Here is a 20380-nt window from a genome sequence, read left to right on the forward strand (position 1 = left end):
TATTGCTTTCATTACAAATATCTTTTACTTTTTTGGTTAATTCCTAGGTATTTTATTTGTGGCTATTGTAAATGATATTACTTTTTCAAATTGTTTGCTATTGGCATATAGAAATGCTACTGATTTTTGTACATTGATTTGGGTATCCTGCAATTTGACTGAATTTGTTTATCAGTTCTCATCGTTTTTCATGGAGTCTTTAGGTTTTTCCAAATATAAGACCATATCTTCTGCAAACAAGGGCAATTTGACTTATTCTTTTCCAGTTTGGGTGCTCTTTATTTCTCTCATGTCTGATTGCTTTTGTTGGGACTTGCAGTACTATGTTGAATAACAGTGGTGAAAATGGGCATCCTTGTCTTGTTTCAGATCTTAGAAGAAAGGCTTTCAGTTTTTCCCTGTTCAGGATGATACCACCTGTGGGTCTGTCACTGATGGCTTTCATTGTATGTGTCAGTTGGTTTTTTGTGTCTAGAAATTTATCCATTTATCATTTTATTGAAGTATGTTCCTCCTATACCCAGTTTTTTGAGGGTTTTTTTTTAATTATGAAAAGATGCTAAATGTTATCAAATGCTTTTTCAGCATAAATTGAAATGATCATATGGTTTTGTCCTTCATTTTGTTGATGTAATGTGTCACATTGATTGATTTGCATATGTTGAACCATCCTTGGATCCCTGGAATATATCCCACTTGATCATGAAGAATCATCTTTTTAATGTGTTGTTGAATTCAGTTGGCTAGTATTTTGTTGAGGATTTTTATATCATTGTTCTTCAGGGATACTGACCCATAGTTTACTCTCTCTCTTCTCTCTCTTTTTTTAAATGCATCTTTGCCTAGTTTTGGGATCAGGGTAATACTGGCCTTGTGAAATGAGTTTGGAAGTGTTCTCTATTTCTTTATTTGTTGAAATACTTTGAGCAGGAATGGCATTATTTCTTCTTTAAATGTTTGGTAGAATTCAGCAGTGAAACCATTGCATCCCAGGCTTTTCTTTGCTGGGAGAGTTTTTATTACAGCTTGAATTTCATTACTTATTTTTCTATTCAGATTTTGGTTTTCTTCATGGTTTAATCTCAGTAGAGTGTATGTATCTGGAAATTTCTGTTTATTCTAGGTTTTCCATTTTACTGGCATATAATTGCTCATGGTAGTCTTTAATGATCCTCTGAATTTTTGCCATATATGTTCTAATATCTCCTTTTTAATCTCTGATTTTATTTATTTAGGTCTTCTTTCTTTTCTAATCTGGCTAAAGTTTTGCTGATTGGGTTTTATCTTTTCAAAAACCCACTTTTCAATTTTTTAGTCTTTTATATATTTTTTTCATTTTCACTTATTTCTGCTCTGATCTTTATTATTTCTTTTCTTCTAATTGTGGGTTTTTTTTTTTTTTTTTTTTGCTCTTTTTCAGTTTCTAAAGATGCATCATTAAGTTATGTATTTGAACTAACGTCCTCCCTCCCTCCCTCCCTCCCTCCCTTCCTTCCTTCCTTCCTTGCCTTCCACTTTGTACTGCTTTTGCTGAATCTCATAAGTTTTAATATGGTGTGTTTCCATTCTCATTTGTTTTGAGACATTTTTAAATTTCTTTTTGAATTATCTTATTGACTTATTGGCCATTCAGGAACATATTGTTTAATTTCCATGTGTTTGTATAGTTTCCAAAATTCCTCGTTATTGATTTTTAGGTTTTTTCATTGTGATTAGAGAAGCATCTTGACATAATTTCAATGTTTTTGAAATTTTTAAGGCTTGTTTTTGGCTTAACATATGGTCTGTCGTTGAGAATGCTGAAGAGTAATGTGTTTTCTGCAGCTGTTGGATGAAGTATTCTGTAACTATCTATTAGGTCCATTTGGTCAAGAGTACAGATGAAGTCTAATGTTTCTATGCTGATTTTCTGTCTGGATGATTGGTCCAATGCTGAAAGTGTGGTGCTGAAGTCTCCAGCTATTAATATTTTTGGATCTATCCCTCTCTTTAGCTATAATAATATTCATTTTATATTTCTGAGTACAGTGGTGTTTGGTGCATACATATTTTCAACTGTCTGAATTGGCCCCTGTATCATTATGTAATGACCTTCTTTGTCTTTTTAAAATAGTTTTTGTCTTGAAACCTATTTTGTTTGATATAAGTATAGCTACTCCTGCTTTTTTTATTTTATTTGCATGGAATATCTTTTTTCCATCCCTTTATGAGATTTATAGGCAAACTGTTTTATTTCTATCTTATAGGTTAAGTGTGTTTCTCGTAGGCAACAGATGATTGGGTCTTGCTTTTTAATCCAGTCAGCCACCCTATGCCTTTTTTTGATTGAGAAGTTTAGTCTATTTACATGTAATGTTTTTATTTATAAGCAAAGACTTACCCCTGCCATTTTGTTACTTGTTTTCTGGTATTCTCTTCCTTCTTTTCTTCCTTTCTGTCCTACTCTTTGTGAAGATGACTTTCTCTGGTGGTATGATGTAATTTCTTGCTTTTTCTTTTTTGTGTATCTATTGTGTGTTTTTTAATTTGAGGCTATGAACCTTGCAAATGCTATTTTGTAATCCATTATTCTAAGCTGACAACAACTTAACACTGTGTTTGCATAAACAAACAAAAAGAAAACTAATAAAGACGTTATACTTAATCTTACCTCCACACACTTTTTAACTTCTTGTTGTTCCTATTTGTATCTTATTACATTGTCTATGTCATGAAAAGTGGTTATAGTTTTTATTTTTGATAGGTTTATCTTTTAGTCTTTCCACTTAAGAGATAAGAAGTTTATACACCACAATTATACAGTGTTAGAATATTTTGTATTTGTCTGGGTACTTACTATTACCAGTGAGTTTTATACCTTCAGATGATTTCTTATTGCTCATTGACATCCTTTTCTTTCAGATTGAGGAACTCCCTTTAGCATTTCTTATAGGACAGGTCTGGTGTTGATCAAATCCATCAGCTTTTGTTTTTCTGGGAAAGTATTTATTTTTCCTTCATGTTTGAAGGATATTTTTGTTGAATATACTATTCTAGGAGAAAAGTTTTTTGTTTCTTTTTGTCAGAAATTTAAATGTCATGCTGCTCTCCCCTGGCCTGTAAGGTTTCCACTGAAAAGCCTGCTGCCAGACAGATTTGAGGTCTAGTGTAGCTTATTTCTTTCTTTTCTCTTGGTGCTTTTAGAATCCTTTCACTATCCTGGACCTTTCGGAGTTTGATTATTAAATGTCTTGAGGTAGTTTTCTTTAGGTTAAATCCGATTCATGTTCTATAACCTTCTTGTATTTGAATATTGATACCTCTCTTTAGATTTGAGAAGATCTCTGTTATCTCTTCCAATAAATTTTCTACCCCATATCTATCTCTGTCTTCTCTTCATTCATATGTATATATATATAGTACTTTAGATTCTAGGGGACATGTGCAGATCATGCAGAATTGTTGCATAGCTACATTCATGGCAAGGTAGTTTGTTGCCACCATCCCCCCATCACCTATACCTGACATTTCTCCCCACATCATCCCTCCCCCATTCTCCCTCCTACTATCCCTCCTGTAGCCCCCTCAACAGACCCTAGTGTGTGATGCTCCCCTCTGTGTCCAAGTGCTCTCATTGTTCAATACCTGCCTATGAGTGAGAACATGTGGTGTTTGATTTTCTGTTCCTGTGTCAGTTTGCTGAGGATGATGGTTTCCAGGTTCATCCATGTCCCTACAAAGGACGCAAACTCATCGTTTTTGGTGGCTGCATAGTATTCCATGGTGTATATATGCCATGTTTTCTTTGTCCAGTCTGTGATTGATGAACATTTGGGTTGGTTCCAGGTCTTTGCTATTGTAAACAGTGCCGCGGTGAACAGACACGTGCATGTGTCTTTATAATAGAACGATTTATAGTCCTTTGGGTATATACTTCGTAATGGGATTGCTGGGTCAAATGAAATTTCTATTTCTAGGTCCTTGAGGAATCACCACACTGTATTCTACAATGGTTGAACTAATTTACACTCCCACTAACAGTGTAAAAGTGATCCTATTTCTCCATATCCTCTCCAGCATCTGTTGTCTCCAGATTTTTTAATGATTGCCATTCTAACTGGCATGAGGTGGTATCTCGATGTGGTTTTGATTTGCATTTCTCTAATGACCAGTGATGATGAGCATTTTTTCATATGTTTGTTGGCTTCATATATGTCTTCTTTTGAAAAGTGTCTGTTCATATCCTTCTCCCACTTTTGGATGGGTTTGTTTTTTTCTTGTAAATCTGTTTCAGTTCTTTGTAGATTCTGGATATTAGCCCTTTGTCAGATAGGCAGATTGCAGAATTTTTTCCCATTCTGTTGGTTGCTGGTTCACTCAGATGATTGTTTCTTTTGCTGTACAGAAGCTCTGAAGTTTAATTAGATTCCATTTTTCTATTTTGGCTTTTGTTGCCATTGCTTTTGGTATTTTAGTCATGAAGTTCTTGCCTGTGCCTGTGTCTTGAATGATTTTGCCTAGGTTTTCATGGTGTTAGGTCTTATGTTTAAGTCCTTAATCCACCTGGAGTTAATTTTAGTGTAAGGTGTCAGGAAGGAGTCCAGTTTCTGCTTTCTGCATATTGTTAGCCAATTTTCCCAACACCATTTATTAAACAGGGGATTGTTTCCCCATTGCTTGTTTTTGTCAGGTTTGTCAAAGATCAGATGGTTGTAGATGTGTGGTGTTGCTCCAGAGGCCTCTGTTATGTTCCATTGGTCTATGTCTCTGTTTTGATACCGGTACCATGCTGTTTTGATTACTGTTGCCTTGTAGTGTAGTTTGAAGTCTGGCAGCATGATGCCACCAACTTTGTTATTTTCACTTAGGATTGTCTTGGCTATCTGGGCTCTCTTTTGGTTCCATATGAAGCTTAAAGTGTTTTTTTCCAGTTCTGTGAAGAAGGTCATTGGTAATTTGATGGGGATAGTGTTAAATCTATAAATTACTTTGGGTAGTATGGCCATTTTCACAATATTGATTCTGCCTAACCATGAGCATGGAATGTTTTTCCATCTGTGTCTTCTCTTATTTCATTGAGCGGTGGTTTGTAGTTCTCCTTGAAGAGGTCCTTTACCTTATTTGTTAGTGTATGCCTAGGTATTTTATTCTTCTTTTAGCAATTGTGAATGGGAGTTTGCTCTTGATTTGGCTCTCTGTCTGTTATTGGTGTATATGAATGCTTGTGATTTCTGTGCATTGATTTTGTATCCTGAGACTTTGCTTAAGTTGCTTATCAGCTTAAGGAGAGTTTGGGCTGAGACAATGGGGTCTTCTAAATATACAATCATGTCTTCTGCAAATAGAGACAATCTGACTTCCTCCTTTCCTAATTGAATACTCCTTATTTCTTTTTCTTGCCTGATTGCTCTGGCTAAAACTTCCAATACTACATTGGATAAGAGTGGAGAGAGAGGGCATTCTTGTCTAGTGCCAGATTTCAAAGGGAATGTTTCCAGTTTTTTTCCCAATCAGTATGATATTGGCTGTGGGTTTGTCATAAATAGCTTTTATTATTTTGTGATAGGTTCCATTGATACCTATTGAGAGTTTTTAGCATAAAGTGCTGTTGAAGTTTGTCAAAGGCCTTCTCTGCATCTGTTGAGATCATCATGTGGTTTTTGTGTTTGGTTCTATTTATGTGGTGGATTACGTTTATGGACTTGCGTATGCATATGTTGAACCAGCCTTGCATCCCTGGGATGAAGCCCACTTGATCATGATGGATAAGCTTTTTGATGTCCTATTGCAATTGGTTTGCCAGTATTTGATTGAAGATTTTTGCATCTATGTTCATCATGGATAGTGGCCTGAAGTTTTCTTTTTTTGTTGAGTGTCTGCTGGGTTTTGGTATCAGAATGATATTGGTCTCATAAAATGATTTGAGAAGGATTCCCTCTTTTTGGATTGTTTGGAATAGTTTCAGAATGATTGGTATCAGTTCCTCTTTGTACATCTGGTAGAATTTATCTGTGAACCCGTCTGGACCTGGACTTTTTTTGGTTTGTAGACTTTTTTTGGTTAATTGCTGCCTCAACTTCAGCCCTTGTTATTGCTCTATTCAGGGTTTCAACATCTTCCTGATTTAGTTTTGGTAGGGCGCAAGTGTCCATGAATTTATCCATTTCTTCCAGGTTTACTGGTTTATGTGCATAGAGTTGTTTGTAGTAATCTCTGCTGGTAGTTTGTATTTCTGAGGGATCGGTGGTGATGTCCCCTTTATCGTTTATTATTGTATCTATTTGATTATTCTCTTTTCTTTTTTATTCATCTGGCTAGTGGTCTATTTTGTTGATTTTTTTGAAAAACCTTCTCCTGGATTTATTGATTTTTTTGAAGTTTTTTTTGTATCTCTATGTCCTTCAGTTCTGCTGTGATCTTAGTTATTTCTTGTCTTCTGCTAGCTTTTGAGTTTTTTTGATCTTGTTCCACTAGCTCTTTCAATTTTGATGATAGGGTGTCAATTTTAGGTCGTTCCTCATTTCTCATGTGGGCATTTATTGCTATAAATTTCCCTCTAGACACTGCTTTAAATGTGTCCCAGAGATTCTGGTACATTGTGTCCTCATTCTTGTTGGTTTCGAAGAACATCTTTATTTCTGCCTTCATTTCATTGTTTATCCAGTCACCATTCAGGAGCCAGTTGTTCAGTGTCCGTGAAGTTGTGCGGTTTTGATTTAGTTTCTTAATCCTGAGATCTAATTTGATTGCACTGTGGTCTGAGAGACTGTTTATTATATAGATTTCCATTCTTTTGCATTTGCTGAGGAGTGATTTACTTCAAATTACGTGGTCAATTTTAGAGTAAGTGTGATGTGGTGCTGAGAAGAATGTATAATCTGTGGCTGTGGGGTGGAGAGTTCTGTAGATGTCTATTAGGTCCGCCTGTTCCAGTTCTGCATTCAAGTCCTTGTTGATTTTCTGTCTTGTTGATCTGTCTAATGTTAACAGTGAAGTGTTAAATTCTCCCACTATTATTGTGCAGGAGTCTAAGTCTCTTTGTAGGTCATTAAGAACTTGCTTTATGTATCTAGGCACTCCTGTATTGGGTGCATATATATATTTAGGATAGTTAGCTTTTCTTATTGTGTTGATCCTTTCACCATTATGTAGTGTCCTTCTTTGTCTCTTCTGATCTGTGTTGTTTTAAAGTCAATTTTATCAGAGACTAAAATTGCAACCTCTGCTTTTTTCTGCTCTCCATTTGCTTGGTAGATCTTCTTGCATCTCTTTATTTTGAGTCTGTGTGTGTCTTTGCATGTGAGATGGGTCTCCTGAATACAGCATACTGATGGGTTTTGACCATTTACCCAGTTTTCCAGTCTGTGTCTTTTGATTGGGTCATTTAGGCCATTTACATTTAATGTTAATATTGTTATGTGTGAAATTGATCCTGCCATTTTGTTACTGGTTGTTTTGCCCGTTAGTCAATGCAGTTTCCTCATTGTGTTGTTGGTCTTTACCATTTGGTTCCTTTTTGCAGTGGCTGGTACTGGATGTTTTTTTCTGTGTTTAGTGCTTCCTTCAGGAGCTCTTGTAGGGCAGGTCTGGTGACAATGAAATCTCTCAGTAATTGCTTGTCCTTAAAGTATTTTATTTCTCCTTCACTTAGGAAGCCTAGTTTGGCTGGATATGAGATTCTGCATTGAAAGTTCTTTTCTTTAAGGATGTTGAATATTGGTCCCCACTCTCTTCTGGCTTGTAGGGTTTCTGCCAAGAGATCTGCTGTGAGTCTGATGGGCTTTCCTTTGTGGGTGACCCGAACTTTTTCTCTGGCTGCCCTTAGCATATTTTCCTTCATTTCCACCCTGGTGAATTTGATGATTATGTGCCTTGGAGTTGCTCTTCTTGACATATACTAAAATTGTGAATGATACAGAGAAGATTAGCATGGTCTCTGCCTTCTCTTTAAGGCCAATAACTTTTAGATTTGCCCTTTTGAGGTTATTTTATAGATCTTGTAGGCATGCTTCATTGTTTTTTAAATTATTTTTCAACTTTTTTTCTCTGACAATGTTTTCAAAGAGCCTGTCTTCAAGCTCACTAATTCTTCTGCTTGATCAGTTCTGCTGTTGAGAGATTCTGATGCATTCTTCAGTTGGTGAATTCAATTATTGAGCTGTAGAATTTCTGCTTGATTTTTTTGTTAATAATCTGCTAGGATTCTGAATTCCTTTTCTGTGTTATCTTCAGTTTCACTGATTTTCCTCAATGAAACTAATTCAGATTCTCTGTCTGAAAGGTCATATAACTCTATCACTCTGGAATTAGCCACTGGTATCTTATTTAATTCATTTGGTGAGGTCATGTTTTCCTGGATGGTCTTGATGCTTGTGGATGTTCATCAATGTCAGGCCATTGAAAAGTTAGATATTTACTCTAATTGTTGTAGTCTGGACCTATTTGTACTCTTCCTTCTTGAGAAGGCATCCCAATTATTCAAAAGCATTATATGTGTTGATCTATGTCTTTAGTCACTGTTGGTGTGTCTTTAGGGAGCACTCTAGGCCTACTAACACTGTGGCTCTTGCAGATTCATAGAGATATTACCTTGTTGGTCTTGGGTAAGATCTGAGAGAATTCCCTGGAATGACAGGCAATGTCTCTTCTTATCTTCCCTTACTTTCCTCCAAACTAGCTAAGTCTCTTTCTCTGTGTTGAGGTGCCTGGAGTTGGGGAAGGGGTGTCCTGTGACCATTATTGCTGGCACCGTTCTAGGTTACACATGAAGATCTTGCCCAAGGCCTGTGGTGACTATTGCTTATCTACCACTGAAGTTTATTCAAGGCCCAGGGACTCTTTGGTCAGGAGCTGATGAATCCTGCCAGGCCTAGGTATCTCCCTTCAGGGCAGCAGGTTCCCTTCTGGCCCAGGGTGTGTCTAGACATGTTCTCCAGGAGTTAGGGACTGGGATCAGGGGCTTTAGGTATCTGCTTTATTATACTGTGGCTGAGCTGGCATCCGACTTGCAAGAAAAAGTCCCTTTTACTCTTTCCTCTCCTTTCCTCAAGCAAAAGGGACCTCCCCCTGAGGTCACCACAGCTGGTTATGTGCTGGTCTCATGCGAAAGCAGCACAGTACCGGATCTTACCCCCTGCTTGTGGTGGTACTGCCTGGCTACTGGCAATGTTTATTCAAGGCTAAAGGGCTCTTTAGTCAGCAAATGATGAATTCTGCCAGGATTTGGTCCTTCTTTTTGGGGCAGTGGGTTCTCTTCTTGCTCAAGGCACGTTTAGAAATGTCATTCAGAATGTAAGGCCTCGAATAGGGGCTCCAGGACTCTTCTCCATGCTTTGCTTTACTGTGGCTGAGCTAGTATCCAATTTGCAAGACAAAGTCCTCTTTACTCTCCCGCTTCTCTCCTCAAGCAGAGGGAAGGAATCTCTCCCAGAGCTTCAAGCTATGAGCTGTGCTGCCTGGGGTTGGGGGAGAGGTGATACAAGCACTCCCCTAGCAACTCCAGTAGGGCACTCAATGGGTCTTGTGCACCCCAAGTTCACTGGATCGGATCCCAGTACAGTACCAGGAGTTGCCCAGGAATTGTAGTCCTCGTGGCCTGCCTTTCAAATTTATCTAGGACTCCAGAGCACTTTAGTCTGTAGTGGCAAGGCTTGCTGGAACTCAGGTTCTGACCACAGGGATGGATGATTTCCCTCTGGCTGGGTCATTTTAAATGCTTCCTCTTTGGGGCTCACTAAATCTGCCCTGTTTTGCTTTCAACTGTGACTGGGCAGCACTGAATTGCATTACAAAGTCCCACAATCACTTTGCTCTCCCTTTCCCAAATGCACAGATTTTCTCTCTGCACCACACGGTGTTGCTAGGGGATGAGGGAGGAGAGACTTTGGCAATTCAAGACTGTGTTCCCCACCCTTTCAGTGCCTCTTTCCTTGATAAAATGTTAAAACCAGGTACTATGATCACTCACCTGATTTTTAGTTCTTATGAAGGTGCTTTCTTATGTGGGTAGTTGTTCAATGTGTTATTCCTGTGGAGAGAACAATTGCTGGAGGCTTTTATTCAGCCATCTTGCTCTGCCTCTCTTTAGTTATATCTGTGTAGTTATACGATAAATAAGCCCCTTTAAATTGGTTGCAGCAGCAACGGAAATCTTACTTGTTAGATATCATAGAATTAGATCTTAGGATTAGTATGCATCATGGATTCCTGAAGCACCTGATATCTAAAGGCCCAATCATTTCTTTATAGACAGTATAGATCGAACTAATCTATGAGCGTGAATTTATTATCCATATACATCATCTTCATACCTAAATGTCAAGGCAGATTGGCCTGTCAGTGACAAGAGTCAGCCTGTGTGAATCATAATTTATTAGTCATGTTACAGCAGCAGCATGATTACCACAAGCAGGGGCAGAAATAATATTTTAAATGACATTTGAAGCATAACTACAAGTATTGCATAGATAGGAAGGGTTGAAAAACCAGACTGACCTGACTAAAATACAGGAGTTTAAAATCTTGATTTTACCAGTTTATCTCTATCCATCTATTTACCTTTAAAACTTAATTTCCTCCTCTATAAAATGGGAGTAATATCTACTAAGAGTTGTCTAACTAACTATGATAGGGACCAGCAAGAAGTCAAAATTGTACTATATATATACAAGTATATATCCATCCTATATGTTTATATAGAATGTAATATAAATATATAGAATATACAGTGCTATTTTAGCTATATATACATATATATTTATATGAATTTCTATATATAGTTATATAAACTATATTTTCTATATAAAATAAATATATAGCATATATAAATTATATATTCTACATACAGAATATATAACGAATGATTCTTCATGGCTGCTTTATCTTACAAAATTTAATAAGAATATAAATTCAAAAAATAATAGTATGAGGAAAAGATGAGATTACATCAAAATGAGATGGAAATGGGGAGATTAAAGAATGAAGGAAAAAGTTGAGAATCAAATTATCATTAAGGAAATAAGTAAATTAGAAATAAGAACAAAATGACATGACTGAAATAAAATTACTGACAAGAGTAGTTAGAGGTAATCAAAGGGATAGAATAAGAACAGACAAATGAATTAAAGAAATTAGAAAGAAGAATCTAAACTGAAGGCCTGACAATTAGAGAACTGGACAAGTAGAATAGAAAAAATATTCAAAGGCATAATACAAAAATGTCCTTAAAATTAAGAAATATTGTGCAGGGATTTTTGTTAATCTATTCCAGTATTAGAGGAAAAATTTACATAAAACAACATGTATACCTACACCGGGTAAGTTTTGTAAATCAGGCCTAAAAACGAGCAAATTTCTCCTGAAATTTCTCCACAGCTAAATTCAGAGCCAGAAGGAAGGAGAGTAAACATCTGAGAAAAACAGAAGGTTTTCACCAACCCAAGACATTATCAAAATGTAAAGGCTTTGAACCACACTTTAAGACATTAAACAACTTAGGAAATAGAATGTCTGAAGCCTTCTTGAAAAAACAAAAAACAAAAACATTAAAACCTAGACTACCATTCAATGCCAAAATCCAGTTGATAAAGAGATAAAATAACTATTTCAGAAGACGAAAAGGCACAGTTAAAAGCCTGGAGGTACATACTGCTTCTGTTTTATTGAGAATTATGGCTAAATATCTGTGGAAATGATTGTGGAAATGTTATAAGCCTCACAATATCAAAACAATAGTATGAATGACAATTAGAAGGAAAGGGTAGAAAACATTGAATGAAGGATAAGAATGCTAACATTCTTTTAAGGCAAAAAAGTCAAAGTGTCTAAAACTGAAAAAAATAGTTTAAAAAAATGACTTGGCCAGGTACAGTGGCTCACGCCTGTATAATCCCAGCACTTTGGGAGACTGAGGCGGGCAGATCATGAGGTCAGGAGTTTGAGACCAGCCTGGTCAACATGGTGAAACCCCATCTCTACTAAAAATACAAAAAATAGCTGGGCATGGGGGCACATGCCTGTAATTGCAGCTACTCAGGAGGCTGAGGCAGGAGAATCACTTGAACCCAGGAGGTGGAGGTTGCAGTGAGCCAAGATTGCACCATTGCACTCCAGCCTGGGTAACAAGAGTGAAACTCTGTCTGAGAAAAAAAAAAAAAAAATGACTCAACCTGAGTCAGACTTTTAAATATTTTTTTATCATTTTTTCTTAATCTTAGTGAAATCTTTTTAGAAATAAACATATCTCATGGTATAAAACATTTTACTTTTTTTTTTTTTTTTAAGACAGATTCTCACTCTATCACCCACAGTGGCATGATCTCGGCTCACTGCAACCTCCGCCTGCAGGGTTCAAGTGATTCTCCTGCCTCAGCTTCCTGAGTAGCTGGGATTACAGGTGCTTGCTACCATGCCTGGCTAATTTATTTGTTTATTTATTTTGTATTTTTAGTAGAGACAAGGTCTCACCATGTTGGCCAGGCTGGTCTCGAACTCCTGACCTCAGGTGATCTGCCTGCCTCAGTCTCCCAAAGTGTTGGGATTACAGGCGTGGTCCACTGAGCCTGGCACATTTTACTTGTTTACTTTTAAATTTGTTTAGAATTAGAATTGATGCTTTTATTTAAAAATAAATGCAGAACTTTCAGTTTCACTTTGACACATAAAGAGGTTAAAATAGTCCTGTCCCTACTAGAGAAAAGCTGAAGAAACTGAAGATTAGTGACTTAGACCCACTAGATAACTGAGGTTGCAAAGGAAGTGGTCACCCTGAAATCTGAAAAGACAGGTAGATACAGAAAATCACAGCTAAGATCGGCATACTTGGAGATCTGCATACTTGGAGATCTGCACACTTGGAGATCTACATACTTGGAGCATAACTGCTGAAGTCAATACTGGTAGGAACACTTAAATCTTAATTTTGATTAATTTTTGGAGCCTGAGCATGGTCTAGTTTGATAATTTGAATCATCTGGGGACCACATTGTTTATGAGATTGGTCTCCACACTTTCTTGAGTTTTACCTACAGAAATTCCATGAGGTTCTCACAGTAAAGATCTGAGAAAGATCTTCCTAGCTCTGGTAGGGATAGAGGAAGATCAATGACTGTGAACTATATCCAGAGCATTCTTCATAACAAAGGAAAACTTTATCAGAACTTTATTCCAGCTGAGGGAATGTAATTTCTTCACATTCACCTCTAGCCTTCCCGTCTCAAGGTCAGAGCTTTCGGTCTAACACTGCCAGAGTTTCAAAGAAATAGACTAGGAACCTGTAGTCAGGAAAGGGAGTAGACAAAGAGGGGAATAAAGAAACTATACCACTGAAGAAAAAGCTCTGAGACTCAGGTTAAAACACTGACATTTAATCGAATGATTATAGGATACCTCCTCATCCCAAATCTTACCATCACACCAACAGGACTCCAGGGTAACAGTGGATTGCAGCTAAAAGAGCTGCAAAATACAGTCTTTCCGAAAAGGAGTAACTACAGAAGTCCAAAGCCAAGAGGGAATTACAAAACAACACTAGAGAAAATGAAGCCTCTGGCACCTAGGGCTACAGCAGACATTAAACATAGCCCAATTCCTAGTTATATTAACATAAATTTTCACAGTAAAGTTCAGTTTGCCTCAGTTCCTTTTACCTGATAACATGTCTAGCTTTAAAAATATTACAAGGGATACATACTAAAAGGCAAGCAAAAACAGTCTGAGAAGATGAAGCAATTATCTGACTCATATGACACAGATGTTGAAACTGTCAAACGGAATTTAAAGTAACTATGGCTAATATATCAAGGAACCTCATGGAAAAAAATAGAATACATGCAAAATTATATGGTTAATGCAAGCAGAGAGATGAAAACAGAATCAAAGGAAATAATAGAAATGTAAAACATTATAGCAGAAATAAAGAATGCTTTTGATGAGTTCAGTAGACTTGACGTGGTCAAGATAAGCTTAAGTGAGCTTGACAATAGGTTCACAGAAACTTATCTTCAAACTGAAATGCCAAGAGAAAGAAAGAATTAAAAAATCCACCCAAACCCACAAAACAGAATATTCAAGAACCGTGGGGGCAATATCAAAAGGTGTAATAAACTACCAAACTATCTTCTAAAGTGCCTGTTCCGATTTCTGTTCCAACTAGTAATGAATGAGAGACTTTCTTGTTGCTTTGCATCCAAGCCAGCAACTGGTACTGTTAGGTTTTTGGATTTTAGCTATTTCAATAGGCATGGAGTAGCATCTTATTGTTTTAATTTACTTGTGGTTCCTAATAGCATTTAATGTTGAGCATATTTTTAGAGGTGAGAGAGGATTTCCTTGCCTTGTTCCCAGTTTTTAGGTGACAGTTTCCAGTTTCTCTCCATTAAGCTATCTGTATGTTTATTTGTGGATGTTCCTTATCAAGTTGAGGAAGTTACCTCAACAGAAAAACCTACTGGGAATACAGAAAACCCTGTATTCCTAGTTTGCTGAAAGTTTTAAAAATCATGAATGGGTGTTGAATTTTTTCAAAAATTTTTTGTCTGTTTCAGCTGATATAATTATGTTTTTGTCTTTAGCCTGTTGATGTAGTAAATTGCATTTATCAATTTTCAAATGTTTAACCAGTGCTGTATACCTGGAACAAATTTCATTTGGTCATGGTGTTTGATTCTTACTATAGATTGTTAAATTTACAGTATTGTTGACTTAATATGCTGGTGGTTTTTGAGAATTTTTGCATCTATGCTCAGGATATGGTCTATAGTTTCCCTTTCTTGTAATGTCTCTATTTAGTTTTAGTATTAGTGTAATGCTGCTTCTATTTTGTGGAAGAGTTTGTAGAGCATTGGTATCATTTCTTTCTTGTTTGGTAGAATTCACCAGTGAAACCATCTGGTGTATGGTAACACTATACTACCTTTGCAACTTTTCTATAAATCCAAAATATTTTAAAAATAAAAGGCTTATTAAGAATATAATTTCAGAGTGTCACACCATAAAATACTATCTTTATGAGTCTATATGTCATCTGCTAGTTGTATGTATGTGTATAGAGATATATAGAATGATGACTATTTTAAGTATAATTATTTCAGGGGTAAGTATTTGTGTAATTTTTCTTCTCTTTTGATTTTATTATAATAAACATGTATCATTTTTATAGAAACAATGACTTCATTGTGTTAAAATAATGAAGCATAGCTGCTAATTATCCTTATGAATAATCGTGGTGAGACGCAGTAAGTTCTTACACTACTCACCATATAATGGACACTCAAAATGATTATTACTATTATTTTGTTACAAGAACTTTACATTCTGACACTTGCTCATCTCTCCAGTTTTTTTTCTTATTATTTTCCGCCTTACAATGGACTCATCAGTATCAAATAACAGATGAAATATGTGTTAAAAGTTTCAGCTATATGATCCAATATGCTCAGGTTTATAGCTCAGGTCTGCTTCTATGAGGCCATGGGCAAGTCCTTTAACCCCTCTAGACCTCAGACCCCTCATTGGCAAAATTGAAATTACGAATATTATCTGTCTCATAGGATTATTATGAGGATTGGATGCAACTCTGCATCTCTGAATCTTGGCACTTAAGAAAAGATAGACTTTTTTGACCACCTCTACCACTACCATCATTATACCACCACCATTACCTCCACTACCACTCCTGCTAATACTACCACCCCTATACCTCCTTCTATATCACTATTTATGTAGGTTTCTTTGTTTGGAATATTCATGTTTGTATTCTCACATTCCCCTATTCACTTTTCCAGTGGTATGCTAGCAAACATTTAACAACTGATTCCAAGAAAACAACAAAAGCCCTCATTTGTAAAAGATGCAGATCCCCATAGAATTCTTTCATCATCACTGACTTCAAGTTATCAACCTGATATCATTAAATATGAAATTGAAAAGAGAATCAGTAGCACCATGATGTAATATTTCTACCATATAGATTCATTAGAGGTAAACAACCTCAGGAGTATAGAAAATAGAAAAACATCAATATAATTAGGAAATGATGAGTGTATTTTTAAACTTTGCTTATAATGCAATTTATTTAATTATTTGCTTCTGTAATTTAATTTTTAACAAAGGCTGTGTTTAACAACCAGTTGCAAAACTCCTAAAAATTTAACAATGAACTCTCATGAGCTTCAGTGTATTTTTACTTGTGACTGATTCTCACCTTACAATCTTAATTTAGATATTACCTTGTCTTAAGTATCCTTTATTGACTGCCACAATGGGTCAGTGAGTAAAATAAATGTTACCACAAATAAGAAAATGGCTTTTAATATTATTTTTCATCCAAAATATAAAATTAGAGTCAATATCATTCTCAGCCTTTGCCTAAATTTTTCTCTCCAAACTCTTATCCTTCTAAATTTTGCGTGAATTTTAAAATAAGATACACATATATATATGTGATTTTAAAAATTAAAACTTATATATACAGGTTTCAGAAAGGAATACCCCATAGAAAGGGTGAACTAATTTTAGAATGAACTATACATTTAATAATACATTTTAGGTTTTCCAAACCACCTTTGGCTCATCTAATCTAAGGTTTTGCATCTTGTATTTGTCCTCCTATTCCAAAGTATTTTAGTATTTGAGGGATGGTGACAGAAATTTTATTGAAGGCCACTTCTTCAAACAGCTACTCTCTCTACATTTCTTTTTTTTTTTTTAAATTGTATTTTAGGTTTTGGGGTACATGTGAAGCACATGCAAAATTGTTGCATAGGTACACACATGGCAGTGTGATTTGCTGCCTTCCTCCCCTTCACCTATATCTGGCATTTCTCCCCATGCTATCTCTTCCCCACCTCCCCACCCCCCACTGTCCCTCCCCTATTTCCCCCCAACAGACCCCTGTGTGTAGTGCTCCCCTCCCTGTGTCCGTGTGTTCTCATTGTTCAACACCCGCCTATGAGTGAGAACATGCGGTGTTTGATTTTCTGTTCTTGTGTCAGTTTGCTGAGAATGATGGTTTCCAGGTTCATCCATGTCCCTACAAAGGACGCGAACTCATCGTTTTTGATGGCTGCATAATAGTCCATGGTGTATATGTGCCACATTTTCCCTGTCCAGTCTATCATCGATGGGCATTTGGATTGGTTCCAGGTCTTTGCTATTGTAAACTGTACTGCAATGAATATTCATGTGTGTGTGTCCTTATAGTAGAACGATTTATAATCCTTTGGATATATACCCAGTAATGGGATTGCTGGGTCAAATGGAATTTCTATTTCTAGGTCCTTGAGGAATCACCACACTGTCTTCCACAATGGTTGAACTAACTCCCTTTATTGCCTGTTCAGGCCCAAAGCAGGTACTGGCTTTCAGCTGTTGCTAGCCCCATTGCACAAGTCCCTCTTGATTTTCCTAAACTCTGCCCACTTTATTTTATAAGTCTTCTCAAATTTCTCAAATTTGGTTTGCCGTCTTTTCCTGCAAGCACCTGACTGATATATTCTCTTTGTCAGGCTTAAAAAAATACAGATGCTGTGTTATCCTTGCCAAATTAATAAAAATCTGAATTCTTTTTTTACTTGATGTTCTTTTATCATTTGAATTTTTAAAACAACAAAGTGTAAAGAAAAAAATTTAATGCACCTGAAATCTTCTTATAGTGTTATTTCTTACTCATAAAACCTATTACCTGATACCATTTGTTTTAATATTTACCATACTTTTGGCCAAAAGAATATGTTTTAATTTACATTTCTTTGATCACTAGTGAGATTCAACAGATTATATCACTCAGGGGTCTTTGATTTTAAAAAATAGATTCTGTCTACCTTAAATAAGTGAATGGGGGTTATTGGGTGGACAGCTCATGGAATGTGAGATGGAAAAGCAGCATGCCCTCACGGGCATTCTCTTCTCCTATGATGCTGCCTTCAAATGATTTGTTTTTAATCATTTTTCTGGCTTATAGGTGCCCATTCAGGATAACAATTCCTAGGAGAGAGCCTGAATGAACTAGCATAGGTCACATGATACACATTCTAGTTCCGAGTAAAAGGTTTCACTGTTGGTAGCTCCAACAAAATGACATGAAGTGGAGAATGTAGTATCACAAAGGAAAGATGCCAAGCATCCAAATATAGCAGTGATCATCCAGTTTTCTCATATGTTTTTGACCATTTCTACTACTTTCTTTGCAAATTGCCATAAAAAGTTTTTTGGACTATTTTACTATTTGAATGTTGGGCATAGGCCTGGCGCGGTGGCTCACGCCTGTAATCTCCACACTTTGGGAGGCCGAGGCGGGCGGATCACGAGGTCAAGAAATCAAGACCATCCTGGCCAACACGGTGAAACCCCGTCTCTACTAAAAATACAAAGAAATTGGCTGGGCGTGGTAGCACGCGCCTGTGGTCCCTGCTACTCCGGTGGCTGAGATGGAAGAATCGCTTGAACCTGGAAGGCGGAGGTTGCAGCGAGCCAAGATTGCGCCACTGCACTCCAGCCTGGTGACAGAGCAAGACTCCGTCTCCAAAAAAAAAAAGAATGTTGGGCATAATTTAGAATGGTTTATGTGAGGTTTTTGTATTTTAAGATTATTAAGAGCTTGGTATGTTTATTGCAAATATTTTTTTCCTAGAGTGTCAATTTCTTTTAACTTAGTTTTTAATTTTTTTTTTTTTTTTTACAAAAAGAACATTTAATCTTTATGTTGTTAAATATTACATTTTACTTTTAAATTTTAAAATTTCTGTTGTAACTAAGTTAATTTTAGTTTTCAATATAAGATAAGGCTTTACTTTTTTTCCTAAATGTTTTCTTTCTTGTCATGAGTTTCTCATTATTAGATTATTGTAGCTTTATAATGTATTTTTAACATGATAAGACAATTCTGTTCTTTTAACTCACTTTCTTTTATAAAGTAAGTGTTCCTAGCTGTTATCATTCTAAATGAAATTTAGTATCATTTGCTCACATTCCCCAAAATTGTACTTTAATTTATTTTTATACATTAAATATTGTTATCAATATATAAAGAATGAAAAGATAATATTGAGTCTTCTTGTGAAAAAATATTGTATGTTTTTCTATTTGTTTAAAACCTTTTTATGGTTCCAGAACACTTTGGTATTTTTTTCTTTTAGGTTCGGGAGTACATGTGGAGGTTTGTTATATAGGTAAACTGCACACTCACAGGAGTTTGGTGTACAGATTATTTCATCACCTATGTAATAATCATAGTACCCAATAGGTAGTTTTTGATCCCATCCTTCCTTTCTCTCTCCATCCTTAAGTAGGCTGTAGTGGCTATTTTTGCCTTTCTTTGTGTCCATGTGTTCTTGTTGTTTAGCTCCCATTTTTAAATGAGAATATGCAGTATTTGATTTTCTGTTCCTGTGTTAATTTGCTTGGAATAATGGCCTCCAGCTCCATCCATATTGCTGCAAAGGACATGATCTCATTCTTTTTTATGGTTGTATTGTATTCCATGGTGATAGGTACCACATTTTCTTTATCAATCTACTGCTCAGTCTACTGTTGATGGGCATTTAGGTTGATTCCATGTCTTTACTATTGTGAACAGTGCTGTGATAAATATAGGTGTACATGTGTCTTTATGGTAGAACGATTTATATTCCTTTGGGTATATACTGAGTAATCGAGTTGCTGGGTTGAAGGGTAGTTCCATTTTAAGTTCATTGAGGAATCACCAAATTGCTTTTCACAATGGCTGAACTAATTTACATTTTCACCAGCAATGTATAAGCATTCCTTTTTCTCTGCTTTATTGTTGTTAGTTACTTTTTAAGTATTTTTATTGATATTATGAGTGAAAGTTTTCCATTATATTTCCCAGTTTTGTTTTTCCTACTGTTTTTTTTTTTTTGTTTAGCTTTCAATACATTTTTGAGTTGAAAACCTTCTAATTCACTAATTTTAATCCTTTTTATCATCTAATAAGATATTTAAAATTACGAATTTTCCCGAGAGTTTCTCATATGTTTTGTTATATGTTTTATGCTATATAATTCCTGGCCAGAAAGACATTTCTGTCCTAATATATTACTCCATGTATTTTTGTGGTCGTAGTCATTTTCTTTATTATAGAGTATAAATCCCAAAGGATTTCTAAGCATTGTTATTCTTTTATCCACTCTGCCTTATAAGTGAATGGTTTAATTTCAGTTCTTATTCCAACTCAGTAGTTTTTTCTTTTTCTTATTTGAAAAATTATTTTCTTTTTTTTCTTTTCTTTTTTTTTTTTTTTATTGCATTTTAGGTTTTGGGGTACATGTGAAAAACATGCAAAGTTGTTGCATAGGTGCATTCATGGCAGTGTGATTTGCTGCCTCCCTCCCCCTCACCCATATCTGGCATTTCTCCCCATGCTATCCCTCCCCAACTCCCCCCT

The 20380-nt window shown here is 36.0% G+C and overlaps 1 long non-coding RNA gene across 2 annotated transcripts in view; it reads left to right on the top strand.

The window, feature by feature from the left end:
- Positions 1-12692: 12692 nt before the first annotated feature.
- Positions 12693-20380, top strand: part of LOC105706603 (uncharacterized) — a 105475-nt gene continuing 97787 nt past the window's right edge. For both annotated transcript variants that reach the window (XR_001104862.3, XR_010343475.1), the window contains exon 1: positions 12693-12875. This is a non-coding gene — a long non-coding RNA (uncharacterized LOC105706603). The remainder of the gene's footprint in view (positions 12876-20380) is intronic.

This window comes from Aotus nancymaae, unplaced genomic scaffold (genome assembly GCF_030222135.1).
Source record: "Aotus nancymaae isolate 86718 unplaced genomic scaffold, 86718_ANA_hifiasm-v0.15.2.pri h1tg000019l, whole genome shotgun sequence".
NCBI lineage: Eukaryota > Metazoa > Chordata > Mammalia > Primates > Aotidae > Aotus > Aotus nancymaae.